The sequence below is a fragment of the Cibotium barometz genome, chromosome 10 (genome assembly GCF_041138505.1).
Source record: "Cibotium barometz isolate CiBa-2024 chromosome 10, ASM4113850v1, whole genome shotgun sequence".
Lineage (NCBI taxonomy): Eukaryota > Viridiplantae > Streptophyta > Polypodiopsida > Cyatheales > Cibotiaceae > Cibotium > Cibotium barometz.
In genome coordinates, this window is record NC_141055.1 from 32,396,221 (window position 1) to 32,402,734 (window position 6,514).

The following is a 6,514-nucleotide window of genomic DNA, read 5'->3' on the forward strand; positions in this document are numbered from 1 at the left end:
ACACACTCAACCGTAGCTGTGAAAGCTGCCCTGTACTCAGCTTCACAACTAGAAGTGGCCACAGTAGGCTGCTTCTTGCTCAACCATGATATGCATGAGCTTCCAAGCATGAAGCAAAAACCACTCGTGGACACGCGTGTGTCATAACAACCAGCCCAGTCAGAATCTGAAAAAGCATGTAAATCTGGCGGCAATGATCCCCCCTTGGGATAAAACAACCCAAGATGCCGAGTACCACTCAAATAGCGAAAGATACGCTTCACTGCCTGCCAATGCTTAATGCCTGGGCTATGCATAAATCTGCTCACTTGTGAGACTGCAAACTGAATGTCTGGCCTCGTAATGCATACATAAATGAGGCAACCAACAGCTGTCTGATAGAGTGTGACATCAAAGTGATCTCCAGCATCATGAAGACTCAACTTCAAACCTGTCTCCATTGGAGTAGCAATAGGCTTGCAGTCTTCAAGGCCAAATCTCCGCAACAATGTTTCAATATACTTTGTCTGACACAAAGCAATACCTCCATCACACTGCTTAAATTGTATCCCCAAATAATGATGCAAATGCCCCAAATCTGACATCTCAAAAGAGGCATTCAAATCAGCCTTAAAATCAGCAATATGACTCTTATTTGGTCCTGTGAGCAGCATGTCATCGACATAGAGAGCAATGATTAGATGTACACCATCCACACGTTTAACATACAAAGTGCTTTCTGTTGGACTATTCTGAAACCCATGTGCAGTCAAATATGCATGTATTTTTTCATACCAAGCTCGTGGAGCTTGCTTTAAACCATATAAAGCCTTTTTTAACCTGCACACTTTGTTTTCCTGCCCTCTTTGAACAAAACCACGAGGCTGCGATACATACACCTCCTCATGCAAATCTCCATTTAAGAACGCAGTCTTTATGTCCAGCTGATGTACATTCCAACCATTATGAGCTGCTAATGCACAGATGCTACGAACAGTGGTCATACGACATGTGGGAGCAAAAGTCTCATCAAAATCAATGCCCTTCTCTTGAGCATAACCTTTTGCAACAAGCCTAGCCTTATGGCGATCCACTGTGCCATCAGGCTTACGCTTCAATTTGTATACCCACTTAGTGCCAATGGCCTTCTTGCCAAGGGGCAAGTCACATAAAGACCATGTACCATTCTTCATAATAGCATCGTATTCTGCTTGCATAGCAGCCATCCAATTTTCTGAACTTTGTGCCTCATCAAATGAAACAGGCTCACTTTCATCGCACATACTAGAAACAGCCAATGCATAACAATCTGACGCATAAGAGGCACCATGAGAGCCAGAACGAGTGCGACTAGACAAAGGGGCATCCAACTTGCTGTCACGCAAAGTCTGCACCAGCCATCTAGGCATATTCCTAGAGCCCTCAATCTCTTGTCTCTCATCCTCAAGTGCATCATGCACATCTGCATCAGATATAGGCTGATCTGTGCCATCATTTAAAACCTGCATAGGCTGAAAAACTGCCTCATGAGGTATTGCACTTGAATGTGCACCACTGAAAAGAGGCAACAATGTATCATAGACATCACGTGAGCTGATATCTGTCTCCTTAGTACATGAAACCAAGGGCTGAACTGCATCTTCCACAAATACAACATCACGGCTAACCAAAATGCGCTTTGTCTGTGGATGATACAAACGATAGCCTTTGCTCTCAGCACTATATCCAACAAAAATACATTTGACAGCTTTGTCATCCAATTTTCTGCGATGTTGCACAGGCACTAATGCATATGCCAGGCAACCAAAAACACGTAAATGGCCAACAGATGGCTTGCGGCCATGCCAAGCCTCATATGGAGTGACAACCTGTAATGCTTTGGTGGGACACCTGTTTAGTACATAAGTGGCACACATGACAGCCTCAAGCCAAAAACCATGTGGTAGACTTTGACTCTTAACCATACATCTTGCCATTTCCATGAGAGACCTGTTTTTTCTCTCAGCCACACCATTTTGCTGTGGTGTATACGGCACTGTACATTGGTGTTTTATCCCACGCTCAGCCAGAAATGCATTAAATTCTGAAGACATATACTCCCCCCCTCGATCTGAACGGAGGGTGCCCATCTTACTTTCTGACACATTTTCAGCCATAACCAAAAACTGTTTGAAGCACAAAAACACTTCGGACTTTGCCTTCAAAGGATATACCCATGCATGCCTGGTAAAATCATCAATGAAAGTCACGAAGTAAAGGTAGTTTCCAAATGATGGAGTTTGCATGGGACCACAAACATCACTGTGAACAAGCTGCAATCTGCGTTCAGCTCTCACTGATCCATCTTTGGGAAAGGAAGCACGCTGCATTTTACCCAATATGCAGCCCTCACAAACATGCTTGACAGGTGCCTCAAGCTTAGGCAAAGAAGACACCATTTCAGATTTCTGCAGGCGCAGCAAACTTGCAAAATTCAGATGACCAAAACGTGCATGCCACAGTTTTGCATTTGAAATAGCCTGCGTATCCATAATAGCACATGCTGAATCCTCTACACATTTGCCATCCATATTGAGCTTATACAGCCCTCGACATAGTGAACCAGATGCTACAATGATGTCACCACAAGAGAGATCATGAACAGTACATCTGTCATCCACAAATTTTACAACCAAACCTGTTTTGGCAAATGCGGAGACTGACAGCAGATTCTTTTTGATCCCTGGCACATACAATGCATCAAAAAGTGTAAAGGTGTTGCCATTTGCAACATTCAGCACAATCTGTCCAACTCCTTTAACGGGATAAGAGGAGTTATTGGCACAAGTGACAGTATTCCCTGTGGGAGCAGACTCAAGGAAAGTGAATAAACTGCGCTGCGAGGTGATATGCTTAGTGGCACCACTGTCAAAGTACCATACATCTGAATCTACTGCAGACATACATGTGTCATGCAAAGATGGGTCATAACTGCACTGCGCATTGAATGCCCATTCTGTATCTAGCACAACATTAGCAGATTCATTGTTAGAAGGAGAGGCATCTGCAACAGCCATACCAGCCTCTTTCTTCTTAGCCTCTTTCGCAGCCAGCTTAGGACACGCTTTGATGACATGATCATTTCCCTTACAGTACTTGCAAAATGTCTTCTGTTTGTCACCCTTCTTCTCATCTTTGTCTTCCTTCTTTGGTTGCGCAGCATTTGCAGATTTCTGCTTACTAGAAGAAAAGCCAGCTTTACCTTTCCCGCTTCTCTGACTAGCACCGAAAGCTTGATCTGCGACACGCATACTATTCCTGTTTTGCCTTGACTGGTCTTCTTGCAGCAAAACAGAAACTAACTCCTCAAATGATAAGGCATTGGGATTGCCTTTCATCATCAAGCGAAGAGTGGAAGCAAAACCCTGATAAGAATCTGGTAGACCATTCAAAACAGTCTGCACAAGTGAACTGTCTGACAGGATTTCATCTGCAGAAATGAGCTGCTCTTTGAAATCCTTGATCTTTGTCAAAAAGCTATCCATAGAATCACCTTCGTTCATATGCTCATTCTCCAACTGTTTTCGGAGATAAGCAACACGAGCCTCATTTCTTGCCTGATACAATGTGGCAAGTACATCCCAAGCATCCTTAGAAGTCCTGCAGGAGCGAATATGTGGGATAATGGTACGTTTGACAGACAGCGCAATCAAGGCATGAGCCTGCGCATCTCTACCATCCCAACGAATCTGCTCTGCTGAAAGTGGTGGTTCTCGAACAGCTGCTACAGCACTTGTGCCTGCACCATCATCAACAGTACCTGTTTCTGATGTGTTTGCAGCATTCCCAGCCACAATAGGACGTGCATCAATACCCTGCACAATATTCCATAACCCCTTTGCTACCAATACATGTCGCATCATATATGCCCACAATGGATAGTTGGTGCCATCCAACTTATCCTCAGCAGCCAACATGCGGAATACATCATTGTTGTCAGCCATGGCCAATGACTGTACTACTAGATGTAAATGCTGTCTGCAAGAGGTAAACCTGTATAAAATCGACCTGTGCTATATAGCACAGCCCAAAACAGACGAATGGGCACCTGTCCTGCAGATTTTAATCTTGACAGAAAATCTGCACAGTAGGACGATTTTGCCTGCGCAGTACTTGGAATGCAAAAACGGAGGGCGAAATGACTTCAGATCAAAATTCTGAAACGCTCGTGAAACCTCGTTGCAATCGGAGGAGATGAAGCGCAGGTGCCGGTGATGCTGCCCGGGAGGAGGAAGCCTGCTCTGATACCAATTGTTGGAATTAGGGTTGCAGGAATGCACACACAACTTCAAGAAGATGAGGAAGCTTGAGCACAACACAGTAGTGTATTATGAGTGCCAAAAATGAAAGATAACAAGCCCTAGAAGATAATGGGCGTATATACAATGCACGGGGGAAAAAACCTCCTAGTGAGGGAAAAAGTGCCCCGGCGGTCCTAAGTGTGTTCACACACATCACTACTATAATATGGTAACAACTCTATTATTGTTATTGCTTAATTTACTAACACTCTTCCCATCACCCAAAAAAAAGAAGAAGAATAAGAAAGAAAAAAAAGAGAGAAAAAAAAACAAAACAAAAGGGAGTCACATTATGGCTTACCTGCAAAATGGTAGAATATCACAAAAAAGTGTCTTCACTAGCCAATACATTTTTGTTAAGCTTATAGTTTACCATTCTTTTGGCTAAGCTAATGTAGCAACTGCTCCATGACTACATATCTATACTCATGCATTGGAGGACATTTGCACCAAAGCCTCATCCTCAACAACTTTCCAGGTATATCTCTTGATGGGGGGCCATGGTGGGCGACATCCTGGTCAATGGTACAACCCATCGCCTAGAATCTTCCTTTAAATTGAAAACCTCTCCATCAAATTGAAAACCTCTCCAAACGAAGCTAAGTCTTCACAACACATTGGTCTCTAATTTTTAGTGAAGATATACATATTTACCTCGCAAGTCAACGCAATTCTTTCATACCTCACTAACATGTGGCTACTTCAACAAAAAGCAGCAGCTCAATAAGAGTCAGTTCATGTACTTCATGTAAATTTGCTTCATAGAGCACTTAAATATACATAAAAACATAAAAAGCACATGGAAAGAAGCATGTAGGAACAAGTCCTACTCAACAACGATTGACAAGAATCCTGGCACAAAAAGGGATATCATCAAAAGCCAAATTCTTCAAAGAATGAATGCTTAATGAATCAGATGAGAAACTGAGAAACACAATCTCGTTCTGATAATTATGTCTACATTCCTCCAGATCCTTCCTTCTCTTCTCCTCCATAATTAACATCTCTTAGTTTCCCAACTAATAAAAATCAAATGTAACTTTGCTTACGATTGCCACTACAAAGTAAGCAAAGAATATGACCCACATAAAAACATGCTCACAAAAATACAAAAAAGCCATTACTCCCAAAAAACCCCTACTATCCCACCCCACTTATCTCTAATCTTTTCATTTACTAACTAGCCATTCCTATTCCTTCCAGAGAAACAAGGACCATTGAATGAAACTCAACATCAAAAGTCATCAATAAAGCTTGTCAATTCTCCCCACACAAAGGCCTTCAATGCAACACGAGGACGTAATCGGCATCATCAGGAAGGGGAGAATGTTCACCCATTCTAAAGGTTAACAAGATCTACTACCATTATCTTATGTCAAAGAGTCAAGCTAGATACACCAAAAGGTCATACATTCAAGATATGAAGCAATGGTGTCCAAGTCTACAACTTGGATAGGCACCCGTAATGGTCCTATGGAATACTTATGGCGATTTTCGCTTCAAGAGCATGTGGTAGTAAGTTAGGATGAAGTCCCAAGTGATTTACTTCATGGATATATTATGAGAGTGGTCATTGTAATAGCATTAGGCCTCTTATGAGCCTAAAGTACCCGACCGGCCACAATTTAAGTCAGTGTGAACACTTATGGTCATGCATATAAGTGAATATCTCTCATAATATAAAGGACTCTCCCATTGTGCAATAGAGTCTTGCTCTTGATAATCTCTCTCTCTCTAATGCATGCCAGTTGGTGAGTGTGTGTGAGTGAAGTGAGGTGAGAGGAGGGACGAGTACACGTAATGCAACACGACGATGTGACAATGCTCGCGAGGCACAATGGAATTGCTTCTCGAGCAGTTGTAGAGCTTGGAGACCGCAAGGGTTACGAGCTTGGCCATTGGAAAGATTCTCTGATGACAGTTGCAGTTCACTAGGTAATCTCTTGTTGGATGTATTTCAAGGGGAGTTTGGGTGAGCCATAACAATTTAGAGATATAAATCATTGGCTTGGTTATCCTTTCAATTGGGTTTAGAGATATAAACCATTTGCTTGCTTTGCCTTCAATGCAAAGTTCGAATGAACAAATATCTTGGTGGGATCATTAATCCTTCGCATGGCTTTGTAAATTTGATCCTTCGCATGGCTTTGTAAATTTGATCGTTCTTCTCTAGGTATTAATGGGATCTTCATTTC